Source organism: Pantherophis guttatus, chromosome 2 (assembly GCF_059756535.1).
Source record: "Pantherophis guttatus breed Tessera chromosome 2, ASM5975653v1, whole genome shotgun sequence".
NCBI classification, from domain to species: Eukaryota; Metazoa; Chordata; class Lepidosauria; order Squamata; family Colubridae; genus Pantherophis; species Pantherophis guttatus.
This window is the reverse complement of record NC_142064.1, coordinates 128,595,171-128,617,986: the sequence shown is the minus strand read 5'-3', so window position 1 is coordinate 128,617,986 and position 22,816 is coordinate 128,595,171. Positions and strand designations below refer to the sequence as shown.

The 22,816-nt window shown below is 40.5% G+C and overlaps 1 protein-coding gene across 9 annotated transcripts in view; it reads left to right on the top strand.

Annotated features, from left to right (window-relative positions):
• R3HDM2 (R3H domain containing 2) overlaps positions 1-22,816 on the top strand; it is a 207,110-nt gene that overhangs the window by 28,498 nt on the left and 155,796 nt on the right. The window contains exon 1 of one of the 9 annotated variants that reach the window (XM_087886691.1): positions 20,758-20,938. The exons of the other annotated variants lie outside the window; for them this stretch is intronic. The gene's annotated coding sequence lies outside the window, so the exon portion shown is untranslated. Of the gene's footprint in view, positions 1-20,757; positions 20,939-22,816 lie in introns of those variants that run through there. 9 annotated transcript variants of the gene reach the window in all.

Here is a 22,816-nt window from a genome sequence, read left to right as displayed (position 1 = left end):
AGCACCTCGGAGCGGTGATAGATACGGTCCAGAGCAAGGTCTATCTTTCCCAGGAACGCCTGACCAGCTTGTGGTCGCTGGTCAGGAAGGTGGCGTCGGGACGGCCCGTTCTGGTCCGCCTGCATTCCCAGCTCCTCGGAAAGATGGTGTCGTGCATCGGCATCATTCCATGGGCACGTCTCCACTGCAGGGCTCTGCAGTGGCTCCTTCTTCCGTATCAACGAGCTGACAAGAGCTCCTCCCCCCAACAGATTCGGCTTCCCCCCAAAGTATGCCTCTCTCTTCGCTGGTGGTCTTCACCAGCTCTGCTCAAGGGTCGGAGTTTCAGGGACCCTCACTTCCCGGTCCTCACAACAGACGCCGGGCTTTACAGCTGGGGAGCACATCTGGGTTCGGACTTCACTCAGGGCCGGTGGACTCCAGCCGACTTGGCCAATGGCATAAACTGGCTAGAGCTTCGGGCAATTCACCTAGTGTTGAGAGCCTTCCAGACCACCATGCAGGACCGTTACGTCCTAGTCAGGACAGACAACATGGCCACAAAGGCTCACGTGAACTGCCTGGCGGGGACACATTCTCACCATCTGATGAGGGAAGCCGAATGCCTGGGTCTCTGGGTGGAGAGGCATCTGGAGTCCATCCGGGCCTCCCACATCTCTGGGACAGCAAACACCCAGGTGGATCTTCTCAGCAGGGCCACGGTAGATCAGGGAGAGTGGCATCTCCATCCATCCATCTTCAACGACATCACTCTCCACTTCGGCATTCCGGTGGTCGATCTCTTTGCCTCCGGCACCAACTTCCAGATGAGCAGATTCTTCTCTCGATTCCCGACGCCGGGGGTGGAGGGTGTGGATGCTCTGAGGATCCCTTGGCCCTCGGGCCTGCTTTATGCCTTTCCACCGCTGGCTATAATCTCCAAGGTCATCCGGAAGTTGCTGGACGAGAAGGCTGAGCTGATCTTGATCGCCCCACATTGGCCTCATTGTCCCTGGTTTGCGGACCTGATGGCCCTATCGGTGGCCCCTCCCTGGCGGCTCCCCCGGGATCAGCAGATGCTCAGTCAAGGGTCCCTGCTCCACCCAGATGTTGAATGGTTCAAATTGACCGCATGGTGGTTGAGCGGCAGATCTTGCGGAACTGTAATCTTTCCTCAGGGCTCATAGCCACCTTGCAGGCTTTGAGACGGGCCTCCACCAACCGTATTTACAACTCGACCTGGTCTTCCTTCTGCAGCTGGTGTATCCAGAGGGGTCTGGTCCCCACGGCGGCTACAACAGAACAGGTCTTGGAGTTCCTGCAGACTGGTTTGATGTCATGTTTGTTGCCCAACACACTGCGGAGACAGGTAGCTGCCCTCTCGTCAGTTTTGTCGTGTGGGTCCTTGGAACCTCTCTCTAGGATACCTCTCATTAGGCAATTCCTCAAGGGGGCCACTAACCTCAGCCCTCCTGCCCTTCATAGATACCCCACTTGGGATCTACCTAAAGTTCTCAAGGCACTCACTCGAGGCCCCTTTGAACCCCTGCGGGAGGTGGGTCTTCGTCACCTTACCTACACCTTACCTTCTTGGTCGCCATCACTTCAGCTCGCGGAGTCTTGGAGCTGCTGCCCTCTCTACCAGGCCCGACTTAATATTTCATACTGACCGGGTGGTACTGAGCTTGGACCCTTCTTTTATCCTGTCAGTACCCTCTTCCATAGGTCTCAAGAACTGGTCTTCCCCAACTTTTGTCCCAATCCAGCCCATCATTTAGAACATATCTGGCATACCTTGGACGTCCGTAGGGCTCTCCGTATTTACCTTAAACGAACCTTCTCGGTTCGTTGTTTGGAGAGTCTGTTCGTGTCCTTCCAACCAGCGACCTTGGGTCATAAGGTAACTTCTGCTACCATTGGTCGTTGGCTTCGGGCTACTATTGCCATTGCCTACGAGGTTCAGTCCTTGCCAGTTCCATGCCGTATCACTGCCCGCTCGACCCGTAGCGCTTCCACCTCAGCGGCTTGGTCCACTCAGGCCTCCCTGGAGGATATTTGTAGGGTGGCCACCTGGTCGTCTCCTTCCCCATTTATCTGTCATTATAAGTTAGATGTCTACGAATCGGCGGAGGCGGCTTTTGGCCGTAGGGTTTTGCAACAAGTCCATACGGGGGTGGCTGCTCTGGCCCAGTCGGCTCCCTCCCTATAGGGAGTTCTGCTTTGGCATGTCCCATTCCTGATTGCTGGCCCCGCGCTATAGTAGAATGGGCATTGTCTTACCTGAACGCCCGTTCTGCGTAGCAGTGGGGCCAGCAGTCAGCCTCTCCCTTGTTCGCCTGGTCCTCGCTGTGGGGAGGGTTGGCTACTAATGTTCTCTTGTCAGTTCAGCTCTCCAGCATCTCCTTTGGCGGAAATCTGGGAAGCAAGAAGAAGAGGAGGAGCTTCACAAATTGCAGATTCAGTCCAGGACAGATGACGGAGTTAACCCATTCCTGACTGCTGGCCCCACTGCTACGCAGAACGAGCATTCAGGTAAGACAACGCCCATTCTCCCAGAGCGCCCACCCACTGGAACCAGAGACTAGGTTGACCTCAACCCTGCTGGCCTTTCATAAGACCCCAAAAACCTGGCTCTGTACTCAGGCCTGGGGCTCTAAGTGTGTCAAGGGACTTGTCTCCTGGCTACGTGAATGATGGTTTGTTTCTCTTTAAATTTTTGGGTATGCATTTGTTTTATTTTTATCATTCACTACCCCGAATCATTGTTACAATGGTTGCTATATAAATTGTTGAAAATAAACTATCAAAGATAGATAATTTTTCAGTTTGAAAACGAGCTCCATTGCTGAGCAGTATGAATGCACTTCAGGGCTGGGTATTTTAATAATGATAATGTATTTCCCTTGCTTAAAAAAAATATATGGGCCACTGCTTTTAGGAAGCCGCGGTTTAATGAACCTGCTGTATGGTGATGGTTGACTAATAGCATTAGTGAGGATTGGAACGCGTGTGTCTATATTGAAGAAATAGAACATGATGCAGTAGCAGCACTATTTGAAAGCAAGAGAGTCTGCAGAATACTTTCCATCACTGTCTGTGGGGGAGAAGTTGAGGGGAGGGGGGATTTCAGTACCAAGGATATCAGTCAAGATCTGTCTTAAAGGGAAAAATCTTCAGTTGGCTTCAAAACATTCACAGATTAATAAGGTTATTCATGTAATTTTCATGAGGCAAGGCCAATTAGAAGCTGCAGTCGTTAGTGGAAGTGGGTATGTTACTCTTACCTTTTCTTGTGAAATAGCTTCACCGAAATGAGAAGGAGAGTATTTTCCTATTCTTAAAGAAACGGAGAAACCCGGGATTTGTTGAGATGACCAACCTGCTTGGGGCCATGTGTGGTTCGTGTTGCTTATAAAGAACTTGCTGTTCTAAGAACTATTTAGCCTCTTCAATAAAATAGACAGGATAGGAAAGGAATTTAGCAGTCACCTAGAAAATGTATTGGTTGCCCTAAAGTGCTACCAGAAGCCTTCCCCAATCTAGTGGCATTCAGATGTTCTAAACTTTAACTCCTAGGATTTATTATTATTGGTTAATCTTTAGTGAGATTCACAGCCTTTGAGGCTGGTTAATAGCTCAGCAGCTCGAGTCCTAACCAAGGACCTAGGAACTGTTAAGGTATCGTCGGAGGATGTAAGCTGTTCCGAGTAAGGTGGTTTTTTGTAGAGTCAAAATGTTCAAGTCCGGCAAATTTAGAATTTCTAAATAGCGGGGTAGCCCTTTGGGTATTGCTCCAAGGGCTCCAATTACAATCGGGACAACACACGATTTCTTTTTCCACAGTCGCTCAACTTCAATTTGTAAGTCCCGGTACTTTGTGATTTTTTCTTGCTGCTTATCTTCAATTCGTGCATCACCAGGTATTGCAATGTCAATGAACCATACTTTTTTCTTTTCAACTATTGTTATGTCAGGTGTGTTGTGGACCAAGTGCCTGTCAGTCTGAATCCTAAAGTCCCACAAGATCTTGAGTTTCTCATTCTCTAAAACTTTCTCAACCTGATGTTCCCAGTGGTTTTTGCTGTACTCAAATCCAAACTTCTGGCACAATTTCCAGTGAATGATTTTAGCAACACGGTCATGGCGTTGTAGGTAGTCAGTTTGTGAAATTTTGCTGCACCCACTGATCAGGTGGTCAACTGTCTCCTCTTTCTCATTGCAGAGGCGGCATTTGCTGTTGGTGGTAACATGTTGAATTTTTGCCTTCATACAGTTTGTGGCTAGGGCTTGTTCTTGAGCTGCCAAAATAAAGCTTTCTGTTTCTTTTTTCAGTACTCCTGATCTTAACCAGTTCCAAGTTAGTTTCTGGTCAGCTTTGCCTTCAATACTTTTCAAGCATTGGCCATGCAGAGCTTTGTGTTTCCAATTTTCAGCTCGCTGCTCAATTACTTCTTTCTTATATTCTGCTTTTGTTTTAGTTGTCTTTAAAAGGCCTCCTTTATTTACTTCCTTAATCATTGGTTCCTCACTTTTCTGGATGTAATCATTCAAGCTGCATTTTCCTTCTTCCACAGTCTGCTTTACTTGTAGGAGTCCTCGACCACCCTCTGCTCTTGGTAAATATAATCGGTCAACATCACTTTTAGGGTGCAAGGCATGATTCATTGTCATAAGCTTCCTTGTTTTTCTATCCAAATTGTCTAACTCCATCTGGGTCCAGTCAATTATTCCTGCAGAGTATCTAATCACAGGTATAGCCCAGGTATTTATGGCTTTTATGATGTTTCCTCCACTCAATTTGGACATTAATATCTTACGAATTCGCCGACTGTACTTGGCTGAAGTTAATTCCTTGACTTTATTATGCATTAAGTCAGAGGCTTCTAAAATCCCCAAGTACTTGTAGCCTTCTTCTGATTTTATTGCCTTTATCATTTCTTCATTCTCTAGTTCTATTCCATCCTCTTCTATGATCTTGCCTGCTTTGGTTGCTATTGTTGCACATTTGTCAATTCCAAACTGCATACCAATGTCTTGGCTGAATTCTTTTGTGTTTTCAATTAATAAATTCAGTTCAGCTTTTGTTTTACCAAACAGCTTCAAATCATCCATGTACATCAAGTGCGAGATTTTCAGTCCTTTCTTTGCAAGTTCGTATCCACAGTTCATCTTCTTCAAAATGATTGTCAGTGGTAGCATTGAAAGTATAAAAAGTAGGGGTGAAAGGGAATCGCCCTGGAAAATGCCTCGTTTAATTTCAACTTCACCCAGTTCTTCTTCATTAGCCATAAGTTTTGTTTTCCAGAGGTTCATTGAAGATTCCATGAATTTTTGTATGTTGCTGCTGATGCCTAATATTTCCAGGCATTTCTTGATCCAGCTATGGGGAACTGAATCAAATGCTTTCTTATAGTCTATCCAAGCCATGAACAGGTTGGTTCGTCTTTTCTTTGAGTTCTTTAGGATTAGCTTGTCGATCAGCAATTGATCTTTTGTTCCTCTTGAGTTTTTGCAGCATCCTTTCTGTTCTACAGGAAGCAAGTTATTTCTTTCCAGGTATCCATAGATTTGGTTTGCAATGATACCAGTAAGAAGCTTGTATGTTATTGGCAAGCAGGTGATTGGCCTATAGTTTCCAGGGTCCTTTCCTTTTTCTTTATCTTTTTGGATCAAAAATGTCCTTCCAGTTGTCATCCATCCATCATTTTCAAGTGTTTTTAGGATCTGGTTCATCTGGGTTGCCAATCTTTTGTGCAGACTTGTAAGTGCCTTTAACCAGAAGCCATGCAGCTCATCCAGTCCAGGTGCACTCCAGTTCTTCACTTTTCTTGACTCTCTTTGCACCATTGCTTTTGTTATTTTCACGTCTTCCATTTTATGCACTTTAATAGAGTCCTCAACCTGTTTGATCCATTTTGCATTTCTGTTGTGCTTCTTGTTGTTTTCCCACAAATTCTTCCAGAATTTCAGAGCTTTCTCTTTATCAGGCTTTTCATTTGTTGTTACTCCGTTTCCATTTTCTAAATTCTTATAAAACTGGTGCTGATTTGCTCTGAACTGTGAGTTTTCCTTGAACTGAGTTACTCGGTTTTCATACCTTTTAATCTTTTCAGCAATGGCAACAACCCTCTGCTTCAGCTCTTCAATTACTACTGCAATCTCCTTATTCCTTAGATCGTATCTTGCTTCCAGACTGCTTTTGACCTGCTTGTTCTTTAGCTGACCTTGCCTTAGGTTCTTCAAGTTGCTCAAATCTCCACGTACTTTTTTGATCTTCAATTCTAACTGAATTTTCCACTTAGGTTTCCCCTTCTTGCCTCTTTGGTTCTTTTGTATTTTCAACCCCAGTTCTTTGGTGGTTATGACAGCTGCTGCATACATCAGTTGGTTAGTTTCGGCTAATGTAGTGGTTCGAATAGTTTGCACAGCCTCATTGACCTTTTTTAGTACATTTCTCAATTCTTTCCGGTTCACTTGGTTCAGCTTTGGCAAACGTGTTCTTTCATCATCTTCCATTTGGTGCTTTATTTTTCCAGCTAATTGAGCACTATCTGTTGATGTTTGTTCTTTAGTGCTTCCTTGTTCTTTATCTTCATCCATTTCAGTATCCTCTTCTTCCCTTTCTTCCTCAATTTGCTTTTGAGTCTGGAAATCATTCTTGATGTTACTCTTCTTTGTTGTTGTACTCAGACCATTAATTGCTTTCTCTTCTATTGCTATTAATTCTTCTGTAGTGAAAAATTTGTGGTTTAGGATTACACGTCGTTGGTCCATTAACCTTTGTTCACTGGTGTCACAGTCCGTATGGTTCATCTTCCAAATCTGATACATTCTTTTTTGAAATCCATGTTTTGCTGGCTCAGACTGATAGTAAGCTTTCATAATAGAGGTGTTTTCTTCCCTGGTCCAGATTTTTCGCTTTTTGGGTTTTTCTTGAAGTAGCTAGTCAGCTCCATGCCCTGGTTGCCTAGCAGAGGGAGTTGAGCCCTGTAACTCATTTTGCGTAGAATGCCCAGGAGCCATAGCATCCAACGGAACCCTTCTTAATCCGGGCGACGGCATAAATTTCATTTTTTCTGTATTCACCATGTTTGAATGGGTTGTGGAGCAGATTTTGTCTGGCCCTTCACCTAAGGTCTGTCTGATATGGTTGCACCTGTTCAGCATAGCCCTTAGGATCACTACAGCACGCAAGCCCCTCCACCACGACAAGGTAGAGCTCCTCGGAGGGATTATTATTATTATTATTATTATTATTATTATTATTATTATTTGCCAGTATAGGTAATTTTTGAGCTCCATGCTCAGCAGCAGAACCAAATCTTTAGGAAGAGAAAGCCAGTAGCAAGTCTAATCTCTGGGGGAATCATGTTGCAGAGCAAGGGTGGGGAACTATGGCCCGTTTATGACTTGTGGACTTCAACTCCCAGAATTCTAGGAATTGAAGTGCACAAGTCTTAAAAGGGGCCATGATTCCCCACCTGTGTGGCAGAGGGTGGGCATCACAAAAGAAAAGATTCTCCTCGGTGGACCTGCCAGATGATGCTTCCTAATGGTTAGGATCCAGAGCATGTCTGTCCTACTGTATGTCACAGGATAAGTATGTATAATTGGGGAGAGACACTCCCCCAAGTAATCCAGTCCTTCCCATGAAAGACTTTATAGATTACGTATTACCAACACCTTGAATTGAACTGAGAGGCTTACAGGCAACCAATGCAGCTGGTGGAGCAGAGGTTGTCACATGCACCAGATGAAAGATGTCTATAACTGACCACATTACTTCATTGCAGTTCTTTTCTTTTTTTTTTCTTTATCATTCTACTGTCAACTAATTGATTTTTTTTTCTTTTTAAATCCTTGAAACTATGGATTGACTGTTTGAGCTAACCATGACAAAGAGACTTGAGGGTTTGCTGCCAACTACTCTGTTTCCCCAAAAATAAGACCCAGCTGGAAAATAAGTCCTAGCATCATTTTTCAGGATGTTCATAATATAAGCCCTATCCCCAAAATAAGCCTCAGTTAAGATTGTCAGCCAGATGGATGCATTTAGTACTGTATTTTCCCCCAAATAAGGTCAAACCAGAAAATAAGCCCTAATGTGTGTCTCGGAGCAAAAATTAATATAAGACCCAGTCTTATTTCCGGGGAAACACGGTAGTAATCATCTGGATTTGTATACCAAGATAAGGAGTGTTGAAGAACTGGAATTTGGGAAAGCAGTTAGTTGTGTGGATTACTGAGAGAGCTGTGAATTATCCTAAGAACATACAGGAAGTCCTCGACTTATGATTTTGAGGCCAAAATTTCTATTGTTAAGCAAGACAAGTGAATTTTGCCTCATTTTATAGCACTTCTTGCCACAATTGTTAAGTGAATCTGGCTTCCCCATTGACTGCTTGTCAGAAGGTCACAAAGATCACATGACCCCACTACACTGCAACTGTCATAAATGTAAACCAATTGCCAAGCAGCCGAATTTTGATCATGTGACCATGGGGATGCTGCAGTGGTCATAAGTGTGAAAAACCCTCTCTAAGTCATTTTTTTCAGTGGCACTGTTACTAAAGGAATGGTTGTAAATCAAGGATTACCTATAATGTGAAGAGAGAAAATAAGGAAAATTGATTTTGGAGGGAGCAGAGTCCAGTGGGAAGGGAAGATTTCTTTGCTAGGCAGGCCAAAATGTATAAGAGTGGAGTCCTTTTGGTTACATATATTCAACCAGGTCAGATTCAAGGCTTCAGACATTCTAGGTGGACTGGTGGACTATCAACCAACCCATTTAAAAACAAACTAAAAAAATGTCTGCAGAAGCAGGAATTCTGGCCTTCCCTGCAGCCCAAAGAGGACCAAGGAGCAGAAGAAAAGGTTGGGCACCTGAAGAGCTATCTCTCCAGTCCACATCAGTGTGGCTTGCAGTTTTTTCTTTTTATAAATGTAACATATACACACACAAAAACCCACTCAAAAATTAAAGCTAAAAAAAAAAATCTAAGAAAAACCATGCACATTCAACATATGTCTCTCAAAATGCAACATAAGCATTTCAGTAATCACATTTTATTGTAATAATCCATAGGTAATCTATCTCAATAAATAATTTTTGTTTATGTGTTGCTAATAATATCAACTCTCTAAATCATTAAGTAATTGAGGCCATATCTTACATTCTTCAGCCTTGGAAGGTTAGACATATCAACATATTCTAATTTGACTCCATACAGTGTCTCCAGGCAGGGTATTACGGAAAGCATGTTCCTTAAGCATCTTAAGCTATCCTCAGCAGAAGAAGGACTCCAAGAAACAGGTTGAGCATGCAGCCATGTGCTTGGGGAATGGTTAGAGAGCTGGCCTTGTGCCTGGGCAATGAGGCTGTGTGGATTTGTTAATAATCTGATATATCTAGAGACAAGATTCGGAAAGATTGTTTTATGTGGCAGGCTGCAAGGATTACACTTAAGATATTGGAGGTGAATCCTTCAGTGCTCTGTTTAGATATAAAGAACTGAGTTTTGAATAATACATTAATGTTGTATGTTCCTTTTGTACCTCTGGACTTTTAGATTGGGTTCATACATCACATCATGCTAAGCCACACTACAAGTACTTGTTGCTTTAAAACAGTAACCGGGGCTGGATTTTCTGTTGCTAAGCAAATGCAGCCAGCTGGGAACGGGGTTACTACAATGCCACACAAGCATGCCCAAATAAGCAAGCGTGCAATACAGAGTGTGGGCTTGAGGGTGGTGCTATGGGCGGCTAGATCCCTGGGAGGAAAAAAATGGAGAAAGCAACTTACTAGAGAGATTTGCAACCTTCCCTGTTGACTTCCCCATTGACTTTGCTTGTTGGAAGCCAGCAGAGAAAGTCAAAAGCGACAATCACGTGGCCACGAGATGCTGCAACTGTAGTAACTGTGTGAGTTGGTTGCCAAGTATCCAGATTGCAATCATGTGACCCCGAGGATATTGTGATGGCTGGAACTTCCAAGTCCAGTTGTAGGTACTAGTTGCAAGTACTGCTCGTTCAGCATTCTGGCAAGTTGAAACCATCACTGAATGAGTGTACTACCTATACAATTGTTGATGTTGGCTTAGTGTGTTATAATATGCTAAGCTGTTGCAGCTGTGAGTCCTGATTTATGACTTGGATGAATCCAGTTAATTAAGCTTTATTTAGGAATCTCTAGTTAAACACCATGGCTTAAAACTAAGCACAGCTTAGTTTAAGTTGGGTCTGTATGTCACCTTCCATTCCAAATGAAGCCAGTATCTTGAGCAGAATAATTAATAACGCTATTCTATAAGCAACACTGTATCCCTATCACAGTAACATTTTTTTTCCTAGTTGAGTACTTTTAAAATCACCCAGAAATTAGCTGCCTGGCAACATACAAGTGCAGATATTAAAATGACTTCCATGCCTTCTGACTGTTTCCATTACCTTGCTAAATTTAGATCAAGTAAAGCTTAGGAGCTGAGTTCCTCTGGCATTTTAACAGAAGTCAAGAAAGATAATACTGTATCTAGTCTACACAATCACTGGAGAATAAAGTAGCCATTTCTAGTTTTTTCTCAGTTATCCAATTTACTTCATTAAGACATAATTCATCAAGTTCTCAATGCAACATTCATATTGAACTGATTTGATATATATATATATATCTATATATCACCTTCTTAAAGAAATCTTGCTTGTCTTCTGGATTTTGCTCTTTAGTTCCTGCCTCCCACATTATCCACATTGTCTGGAAGTTTTAATTCAACATCATTTAGAGGACTGCAGAATTGATATTAACATAGAAATACCTCTTAAGTGCATAAATCAAATGAGGGACTATTCATTTTAGTAACATTAAAGTTGCTTCACAAGTTTAAGGAATTTTTAACCATCTATTAACATCTAGTTAAAGCCTTTCTAAAAGTTTTGGCATATTTGTTTGCATATATTTAAAATAGTAGCTGGATCCCTGTGCTTTGCTACGAAACTATGTGATCGGGCTTGATAAATCAACACTTGCAGCTTGAATCCTCCTCTATCCTATCCCCTTCTCTCCCTCAGGCTTTCTAGCCCCTCCATGAGGCTCGCCCCACAGAAGCCTGTCCTTTGCTATCCCATTCTCTCCAGAGTTATTTTCAAGTTGGGAGGGGGAGTAGAACGTCTAGCTAATTAGCATCGGAGTGTGTTATAATAATATAGGAAATGCTAATGCTCTGATGGTCATTTCGAAAAATCCTTTCTTAGTGAGCACCTAGAAGCCAAGAGGAACATACAAATTTCAAGTTTGTAGGCTTTACGGTTCTGGAGATTTCGTGATTAATGCATGAGTGATTTTCGCTTTTAGATAGATAGATAGATAGATAGATAGATAGATAGATAGATAGATAGATAGATAGATAGATTGATTTTGGGATTTATAAAGCCCCAGATATTTAATATAATTAATAAGAAATCATGAAATCCATCTCTTTATATAACTGATGTATTACATATAATATGTACCCAGAGAGCATATGCACCAAAGATAAATTCCTTGTGTGTCCAATCAAAGTTGGGCAATAAAGAATTGTTCTGTTCTATTCTATTCTATTCTATTCTATTCTATTCTATTCTATTCTATTCTATTCTATTCTATTCTATTCTATTCTATTCTATTCTATTCTATTCTATTCTATTCTATTCTATTCATACACTGGTAATGTAATATCCTTAATATCTAAAGATCAGTGCAAAACTTCTTCAACACATCGGTTTACCTCTCATTGCTTAGGCACCAAAACCTTCCTTTGAGGGTTCTTGAACTCTGATTCTCATTGGGAAACTTTTCGCCTGAAATATTTAGAATGTTACTCAAGCTATTGAATTATTAAGAAGCAGCCTCTGTTCCACAGAACGTTTGCAGTGATGGTTCAGAAATTTACTTCTGATGCCTTTGCCATTTGAAGTAGGAAGATTGTTAGATTACCGTAATTCTTGATCTGCTAAGCAGTGGATGAAATGGCTGGAGCAAAAACGTTGGGCACATTTTAATAATTCTTTCTAGTTACGTAATGCTTTCTTTTGAATGATCAAAATATTAATGGGTAGCAGGTTGGTAATCTCCAGAACAGCCTGATACGGAGAATCAGTTTGAAGCGAAGAAATTATGTCCTAGGTAAAAGGATGGTAAGATTTAAGCTGGAAAATTCATAGCTACATTGCTGAATGTTTGTGAGTTTTGTAAGTACTAGTACTCAACATGATCTTAATTGAGCCTAGAATTACAGTCATAGGTCATGCTGGTTGTTAAGCAGGCACCACTACCAGACAAATCATTTCTGATTTTACCACTTTTTTCCATTGGTCGTTATTTACTTTTATTCAATTTCCATAGTTGCCCAACTCAACCAAGTGACACTGGGTTGCTATAGAAATGGAATAAAATAGAAATCGAATAAACCAAGAGAACCACTGCGATTGTTAAGTGAATGGTCCTTAAGTGACCATGTCAATTGTTAAGCAAATTCATTGTCTGCAACGTTTTTTTTTTTTTTTTTTTTTTTTTTCTGGAAACTGGAAGTAAATGCCGTTTCCAGCCAAAAACAAAAAACAAAAAACTGTACATTGTGATTACGTGACCGCAGGATGCTGCAAATAGCCATAAATGAGAGTCAGTTGCTGAAAATGTAATCACATATCTATGGCGGGTGGGTGGGGGGCATTAGAACGTCAAATTTGGGTCATAAGTAGTCTGGGAGATCTGTCAGAACTTTGAACAGTCGCTAAACGATCAGCCATAAGTCAAGGTCTAGCTGTATTCTTTATCATGCATTGCTGTGATCTGTAATATATTTGTCTTATTTATGTATAAAGTGGTTCTGGTTAAACAAAGTACCTAAATCGGAACACATAGATTGTCTTTATTGAACTATTTGAACAACTAATCACTTTCTTTGTTAGGAAAGTGAGTTTTAGACATAAGTGGTGGCATACCTTTTAGCAGTAATTACTTCAATCAGACGTTCCCGAACCTGTTGATTATTTGTGCATATTGCATGGAAATTTGGTATGTCCCTTTTAGGAAGTTGCTTCAACTCATTATTAGTTTTGAGCCATCTAGCTTGCTGCTTGCTTCAAGTCAGTTGGGTCCTTGAGTCAGCCATTCCATAACATGGAATTTATTTTTTTTACCCATTTTGTCATAGATTCATTTGTGTGTTTAGGATCATCATCATACTGCATGACTCACATTCGTTTCAGCTTCAGATTACGGATGGGCACCCTGACATTCTCCTGTAGGATTCGTTGGTGCAATTCAAAATCTATTGTTCCCTCAGTGATGCTGAGCTGACTCACCTCAGAACAGCCCCTAATCATGATACTTCCTCCACTATGCTTAATGGCTTAATAAATTTCTTTTTTTATGGAATGCCTTGATTAATTTTCTCCGAATATAGCATCTCTCATTAATAGCAGAATGTTCCATCTTTGTCTGAACTTTCCACAGAGCATTATTTCAATCACCTGCTGGATCCTTTAGGTTGTCTTTCCAACCTTGAGACAGATGGTAATATAATTTTGGAGAGCAGAGATTTTCCCTTTGCTTCCACTCCTGTGCACATTTATTTTGTTCTGTTTTTTCCTTATGGGGAATTCATGAACACCACGATTCCAGCAGGGGTGGGTTCTAATTTTTTTTACTACCGGTTCTGTGGGCATCGCTTATTTTGTGGGCGTGGTTTGATGGTCATGTGACAATTCTTTAGGATTTATCAGAGGTACTGGTCTACCAGGCTTTTAACTGCTTGCAGAGCTGTACTGGTCTACCCATTTGTTCTTGGAGGCACCGGTCTACTCATTTGTTTTTGGAGGCACCGCTCTACTTATTTGTTTTTCGAGCGCACTGGTCTACCACCACACTGTCTTTTAACACTGATCAGCTGTAGGGCGGCCCCTTGAAGCCCCGCGGCAAGAGTTTAAACAGTTTTTTTCCTTCTAGCCGATCAGCTGGGACTCAGGAGGCAGCAAATAGATTGGGGGCGGGGCCAAATAAAAGGTAAGAATAACGCGGGGGAGAGCTTCAGGGCCCGGCTCCCGAACAAAGAGAACCGGTTCGGTGACGTCATATCGTCACCGCTACCGTCTTGGCCGAACCGGGAGGAACCCACCACTGGATTCCAGCCAACATAACAGTGGTATAAGATCCTTTAGGAATCTCTGGTTTTCGTTGGAAGGCTACTCTAGGGAAAAATAACAATAACGTTCATTTTCTCCATTTGGGCACCCTCAGCCTGACCATAAATTGATAAAAAGGCAAAACCTTTCCAGCTTCATCGGCATTAAAAGCTCTTTTTCTGAAGTTCACAGATGTTTTTTAATCAGGGCATGATTCATTTCCATAAATTTGTATTGGGAACAGCAGGCTGTGATGGCAATAACATGAGTTTGAGTGTGTGTGTGTGTGTGTGTGTGTGTGTTTTAAACAATTGAAGAGCTTCTCAAATTCATACCTGATTATGGTCCGATTGATTGGAGTATCTCAATATTATGACTCAATTTATTCCCATAAGAGAGCCAGCTCCTTCCTTCCTTCCTCTCTTCCTCTCTTTCTCTTTCTCCCCCCCCCCCCCCTTTTCTCTTTCATGTGCTCAGTGAAGACATGGCACAGTATTTTTTTAGTTGTTTAGTTGTTTAGTTAATCAGAATTTTTAATATGTGATTGAGTCTTAGCTAAACCACGTATATTGTAGATCATGAAGCTACAGTATATCTGATAGTTTTAAAGGGTTCCCAAACTTTTCTCTTAAACTTTTATCTTAAAGAAGCCGTTTTACTTTTTTCAAAAAAAAAACGAGGTTTTTAAAACTTTTTTTCCCTGTTAATCATGTTAATGCAATCACTCCTGTGGCTAGAGGCATACAGTGTTCCCAGGTTGAACATTTAATTTAAAGCTTTTTCTGTAATATGAATCCTTCTGGATGCTTGTCTACGAATCAGTTGAAATATAGATGGATTTCCTAGAAAGTTTTTTTCTCAGTATTGAAGCAAGTAACCTAATGTTCTGTTTTTCTACATTACCTCTTAGGACTGCTTTGGTACAAAGTAATTCCAGGTTGGTACTAGGGCTTACAGTGAGTAAGTACAGTACAGTTTCCTTCAATATCACTTAATTTGAACTAATATGATCTCTGAATTCTTGCTAGAGGAGTATTTTGGGCAGCAATAAATTGCTTTGGGATTTTTCATAGATTTCTTTATCAGAAGCCATCTTTTTAAAATGTATTTGGAATTTGCATTTGCAAGTTATCTTCTTTTGACTATTCCACTGGCTGTTCAAAGATAAGAGGGATGGGAAAATCCTTCCTTTTTAAACTTGTTTGCAGTTGGGAAATCTGCTGTCTTTAAAATCACCCCTTGTGCTCTCTTTGTGACATGCCTAGGTTGTTTCCATATTGTGGATGGAATAGGGTCCCTTTAAGTTGTCTCCCTGAGTTTATAAGCAAAATGGTGGTGAGGGCAGTAGCCCTTCCAATCTTATTTTTCACTTTGAGGTTTGGGGATGCATCAGATAAATAAGTGGATCTGTTACTTCATAGGCTGCCTCTGTGTCAGAACACTGGGATTTCCTTCTGTGTCTTTTTTAGTGTGGCTAAGTTTGATGTATCCCTTCAGATATTGCCCAGCTTTCATTTTGCATTGTGAGTGTGTTTTGTAGGCACAGCACAGCCTATGACTCATTTATGACTCCCATTAATTTCCTTTCCAGTCAGTGTGGGCACAAGCAGCCCACTTGCTTTGTCAGCTTTAAAAAAAAAAAAAAAAGTTAAAGTTTTAATGTTGGTTTGACGTGCTCTTTTGAAAAGGCTGTTTTTTTTCTGATGTTACTTTCATCAGAAATTATTTAATTGGAGGCATCGTCTTTTCTTTCTTTACTGCTCACATTTTTATTTCACTAACTGCAGTCCTTGAAATGGGGGTGGGGGGTGGGAATAAAAGTCTGTTGTGCAGCTGAAAACTAAAATATACCCCTGCAATTCAACACCTTGTAATTGAAATATAACCATGGACCTCTGCTAAGGTCTTTGAACCATTGTCAGTAGCATATATTTTTCAGGTCCTAAGGCCAAAAATGAGCAAGGTTTCATGTCCTGTTTCGCAAAATTCTTAATTTTATCCAGCAGTTTTTACATCAGCCTTGGAATTATTCTTCAGTTGTCATAGAGATGGTGTGTGTATGTATATAACTATTTTTAATTCATGTATTCTTCCCGCACCACTGCGAGGTGGAACATTTATTTCTTTCATCACCATGCTACAGAAGCAGTATGAGAGGATAAATTGAGATGTTCTAACTTCCCAATATATAAATAAAACGGCCAGAAACATTAATCTTATTTTTTTTATACCCATATATAATGAGACGATAGACTTGAATGGCAAAGACTGTTCTACAGTTATATGACAAAGGAGTTAATTTCATATTTAGGATATTAATTTGAGAAGCTTAGATGTGGGCATATTCAAACCTGGCAGGAAATGGTATGATTGTCTCGGGATGATTCTAGGAATAGGATGTAAATTCTCATGAACTTTGCTTACTTCTAGAAAATGGAATCAGGAGCGCAAGAGTATCTTTACAGCACTCTTGGGTTTCATTAAGAGGGATATTACTTGGCTTCAGAATAGAAATAATTCTGCCTCAAGAATACTTCTGTACTGTTAGTGGTGAAAAAAGAAGCATGCATATTATATACCAAACACATCAAATTTGTCTACTTATTTCAAAACAAACGCTTAAAAGTTTTACAACCTTTGTAAAGCACTATCTAAATGATACGTGGTACATTAGAGACAATATGATGAAAGAAGTTAGATAAAAGAAATATTTTTCTTATATCAGCCTTGTCTAATTGAGTGTCCTTCAGTGTGATATAATGATTTAGGTTATTTTAAATCACTTTTTAAAACAAGTCATAATTCTTTATAAGGACAAGATATAAGTTTTAAAAATGTTCCATGAAACCATCTGCTTCCCCCCTTTTTTTCTTATAGAACATTTTTACATAATTTTGGAACAGTATTACTGATTTGGGACATACGGTAGCTAAGGCAGTTGTTGAACCCTGTGTATATTAGTCATTGAAGATCAGTCATGGAAGAAAATTAGCTTATTGAATGGCAAATTTGTATATAACTTCAGTTTATTCATGATTTGATATCTTTGCCCTTACCAATCACAGGCTTAATGTGAGCAGTACAGTTCCTATAATGCATGTCGATTGATTATGGCATATTGTTTTATGATGTCTTATGGTGAAATGCTCTCTAATGATTGGCTGAAATAGGAATATTATCTATTCTTAGAATAGCTCATAGTTAAACTCTAGTTAAGTCATTTGAGGGGTTTTTTTTTTAGCTCAGCCTTAGGTTTCCAAGATACGCCTATATTGTTTTGTTGATTGAACAGTAATAACTTGTTACATCTAGAGAGAGAAAAAAAAATCTTAAACATATTTAATCTTATAATCTGTTTTTCACACTAGGACATTGGGAGAACTTCGTTTCCTTTCTTGTCTTATTCAGTAAAATGCTGACAATTTTTCTAATACCTGAAATATAATTTTATCACTTACAGTCTGTACTGCAAGTAATCTACCAAACCCTCCACAGTTTTGCTCTATTGTTAGGATATATTTATATGTTTGACAGTGTTTTTTCCCCAAGAGAACAGAAGAATGTAACAGACTTTGCATACAGATATAAGTTCAAATTCTGTTCATCTATTTATATGGACAACTGTCTTTGAAAAAAAGAGCTTTTTCCAAAATAACCACAATTATGCATCTTGCTAGATATAGAAACTGCAACAACAATTTGCTTGCTATTTCCTTTTGGCTGTGATAGTCTTTGTACTGTTACAGGGACTTGAATTGCACGATTTTATATCCAGGAATGTTATATGCTATCAAAACTATCAATACAGTATCCCCATTAACACATTAAGAATAAAAGCATATTTTTAATTATGTACATGTGCTGATCCATACAATTTTAATCCTGGATTTCAGTTTCCATGAAATCAAACTAAAATCTTTTACAACATGTCTTTTGCTAATCATCTTTTTCTGATATGAGCGATTACCTTGACTTATGAACACAATTGAGCCCAACATTTGTGTCTCTAAGCGAGACATTAAATGAGTTTTGTCCCACTTTACCACCTTTTTTGCCACAGTTGTTAACTGCATCACTGCAGGTTGTGGGTTGTTAAATGAATCTGGCTTCCTCCATTGACTTTGTTTGTCAGAAGGTCGCAAAAGGTGATCATGTGACTGCAGGACACTGCAGCTGTCATAAATATGAGCCAGTTGCCCAGCATCTGAATTTTGATCACTTGACCATGGGGATGCTGCAATAGTCGCAAGTGTGAAAAATGGTCATAAGTCACTTTTTTCAATGTCGTTGTAACTTTGAACAGTCACTAAACAGATGGTTGTAAGTCGAGGGCTCCCTGTATGTATTTCTGTTGCAATTTGTAAACAGCATTGCTGCCTCAAGAATTCTTTAAAAATGCTTAAAAAGCACCAATTACATATCCCACCAGCGAAAATACTTAATTAATTTGAATAATGTATTAGTATAATTTTTCATGGAATTGAACATTTTCTTGGCCTTGAATGCTATAATTTAAATGTACGTGAATATCTGAGGACATGGATGAATTGTCCTCGCTGGCCAGCCTATTAGCAAAGCTTCCTGATGGTTAGGTTTTTTTTTTTTTTAGCATATACTATATTATTTGGTTATTCTATGGCTGCTACAAGAATTTGCCGGGTGACACTGCTATAAGGTAAGGGTAAAGATTCCCCTCGCACATATGTGCTAGCTGTTCCTGACTCTAGGGGGCGGTGCTCATTTCTGTTTCTAAGCCGAAGTGCCAGTGCTGTCTAAAGATGTCTCTGTGGTCATGTGGCCAGCATGACTAAGCACCAAAGGCACATGGAACGCTGTTACCTTCCCACCAAAGGTGGTCCCTATTTTTCTACTTGCATTTTTTATATGCTTTCGAACTGCTAGGTTGGCAAAAACTGGGACAAGTAACGGGAGCTCACTCCGTTACATGGTGCTAGGGATTTGAGCCGCTGAACTGTCAACCTACTGATCGACAAGCTTAGCATTTGAGCCACCATGTCCGTGACATTGCTATATGAGTCCCTAAATAGCTAAAACGAATTGTCAGCCACTATTCTTTAGTAAGCAGAGCAGACAAACTGGAACAGAGGAGTTGAGCCAGAGAGTTTAAGGGGGGGGGGGGGAGAATGCAGTTGACCTATGATCCTGCTAAAAGGCTGGATGTTCGTGGAACAGCTGTGGTGACTTGTCAGGTGTGTGTGGTATTGGTCGTCTTACCAGAAGAATTTGCTAATTGGACTTACTTGCAAGTACCAGCCCTTGAAAAAAAATTCAAGGGCTGGGGACTAGTTTTTCTTAAGATTCATCAGGGAAGGTGATGACCATACAATTTTCACACAAAGTTTTCTAGGAAGGCCAGCAAATGAAATCTCTAAGGAGAACAGAGTACAAGAACTTACCCGAGTGCAAATGATAGGACATGCTATTAGAAGAAATGAGTACTTGGGCATCTGTAACAATAACAACAACAAAAAATCCACCCAGGAAGACATTTGAAATTGGAAAAGACTTTTAACTCTGCAGAGATCAATAAAGCAGACCCTCTCCACTAAGAAGAGTGGTGGTATTAGAAAGTGGCAGAGGGGCAAGAATAGTTCTGTGTGGATTGGATAAACTATTATGAGAAGTTTCCTGTCTTTGCATCAGTGTATATCTAGAACGTTGTCATGCTTATCAGTTCCTACCTTTTGAAGGAATCATATTGCACAGTTGAAAGCCTATTGCAAATTTTACTACAAAAATATTCCTGATCATTTTAGACAACTGATCTATTTTAAGAATGGATCCATTGAAGAACTTTCAACTCTTCAAGTTTTCTTCATTTTTTTCTAGCTGATCCAAATCTAGCTTTATATATTTTTTTGACATCTTTACCATCATCCAGTCCATTCCCCCACAGGTTTTAGAATCTATGCATTTTCCATATAATAGAAAAGAATAGATAAAGCATTATTCTCTGGTGCGCTGCTTAGCGAGTCCAAGCAGTGGATTTAATTTCAACTGATTGGCCAGAGACTGAGTTAAAATTTGCATAAGCCTGCCTCCTTCCTCTGTGGAGCTCCAGTTTGTTAACTCAGTCGGCCAAGAGAGACTTGATCTTTTCTTCACTCCACTGCTTGGACTTTCTAACTGGCTTTTTTTCAGCATTTGTATTTTACCATCTAGTGTGCTTTTCTTCTGAGATTGCGGTGTTGGGGTGCTTACCATTTTCCTTCCCAGTGCCCTGACAGATATAGTGGAATGGTTATCAAACTGATTAATTACAATGTGTGGCAAATAATATTGCTGGAAGATAATGAGCACTTTACATCATTATTAGCAATTAGTCTTCGAGTAATGACCATAATGGAGCTTGCCCATTAGGGTTGCAAATTGTGATGGTCTTTAAGCAAGATACCCATGTGATCACTTTTCTGAACTTTTCCTGATGTGGTTGTTAAATGAAGCATACAATGCCTCAGATAGGGGAGGCCTTGCATAGGCCCAGGCCTGCCTGCTTTGGCCCTCCCAAGTCCTCCCACACTCCCTAAGACACTCTGGGTTCTGATTCCCACTCCTTGGGGTCCTTGCAAGCCTTTGCTTACTTTCTCATGTCCCCAGGTCCCCGCAGCCTTGGGCTGCCTTTCCACACAGATGAAAATTGATGCAAGGACATGACTTCCATCTCGTTCTAAGCAGCAACAAGGACCTCAAATGAACCATGCACGAGATCTTCAGGAATGAACCCAAATTCATTTTCAATTCAATAGGGACCATCATGGGCCTTGAGTGGATCAATCAAGTATGTTCTTCCTCCTCGTAGCAAGGGTTAACAGTAGAGAACTCTAGGGTTAACGGAGTGTTCCAACTATGGCAAAGGGTTGATGTCTATGGAGATTCTCAGTCATCCAGGTCATGGTTGTCCCAAAGGTGCTTTTTCAAGGGGCAACTGGACTTTCTTGTTTTTCTTCGAAGACTAAACACTTCAGCTTGAAGCTCATCCAAGAAGCAAAATGCCTTCGAAGAAAAACCAGAAAATTCAGTTGCCTGAAAAAGCAAAAGTGCTCTTGAAAAAGCACCTTTGGGACAAGGGATTGATGGTTGTATCTTCCTATTCCAGATCACACCACAAATTCCTTGAGATAAAACCAATTCTTATGTGTGGCTGCAATTGTGAGTTGGCCCCATAACCATCTGGTTCATGGTTGCTGTGGAATTACCTCTGAATTTGTGCCCAGAGAGGTAAGATTGAAATTCCCCGGTACCATTAATTTGGGGAACTCTAACCCAGAGATTGCCTGGAGGAGCTGGATACAGAGGCCAATAAAAGCAGGCTAGTATAGTTCCATCTGATCCCTAGTGGCTAATGTCATGAGCAGAGTCCCACAACCAGCTATGTGCGGGGTGGTGCCTTTGAAAACCAGCAGGATCTCTCAAATAATTATAGCCTCTCTAATGTTTCTGCTCCAGGATTGTGTTTGAGGTAGACCAATCCTGAACAGCGAAGTCATGAACGCTAAAACTATTTTTTACTATAGGGTTTGAATAACAGAATCTTGCAATACTGAATGTGCCTGCCCTTCCTTGCCTTTATCTAGGAAATAAGTAGGGAGAATCAAGTCTGAAAGGCGTTCTCAAATTCCATTCTTGCTTTGGACTGAAATTTCTGTTACTGTATCTGACTGTTGCCTTGGTTGCAGCTCTTCCTCAAGGTTGTTCTTAAAGCTATTACATTTTGTGGCTGGTGCTACCTGGACACATCATCTATGTGGACGAAGGGAGCTTTAACAGTCTTATAACATCACTGAGCAGGGAATGGTGGTGGTATGAGATGGAGTAGTTTGTAAGTTCCTTCTACTCTATGATATTCACAGCCTATGATACTGTGTGGAATCTAACATTACATTGGCTAAATAGAAGACAAAGAGAAAAGCATTTCTTCCTGCCCATTTATTAGCAGTGGTTATATGTGTATATGCTTTACTTTGGAGTAAGTGACTGGGGGGTGCTGTAGGAGAAATCTAGGATTTTTTTTCTTTGCAGCCCCCAACTGATTGAAACCATTTCCAGTTCACCCCTTCCTTCCAAATTTGGTTCAGTTCTGTTTTTGAAGAATTATCATGCTGATGAGCAGATAGATAAGAGTTCTTGATTCTCTTTACTTAATTTCTTTCCAACATTTGATTGGATAGGAAGAAATGCAAATTATATATAAATCCTGCTGGAAAAATGAATTTACTCTGTTCATTGTCCCCTGAGTATCATTTCCAAGAATGAAATTATAGTCTCTTCCCCATCATCATTACCTGTGGATAGCTTTGTGAGTTGGAAAGTATCCTGGGAATTTGTTTACCGCTGTAGGCAGGTCTAAGTCTTCAAATGAAAAAAAAGAAGAGAAGGATAACTTAATTTAGAAAGAAAGCTGTTTCCCCCTCTTGTTAACAAGAGTAACATTACTACACAGTTGTAAACAAGCTACCTTTAATGGTTGTGTGATAGAAAAAGCTCTTATTAAACTACTGAAGCATTTGCTTTAGCTGCTTATCAGGGAATCAAGCAATAAAGGAAAGATGGCTCGATTAATTTTGATGTGTCCAAAACCATATAGAAAGACAGAACTTCTTTATGTTTAGGCCATGATTGGTGAAAATAAATGGTTGTTGAATGAAGTGTAAAGTGT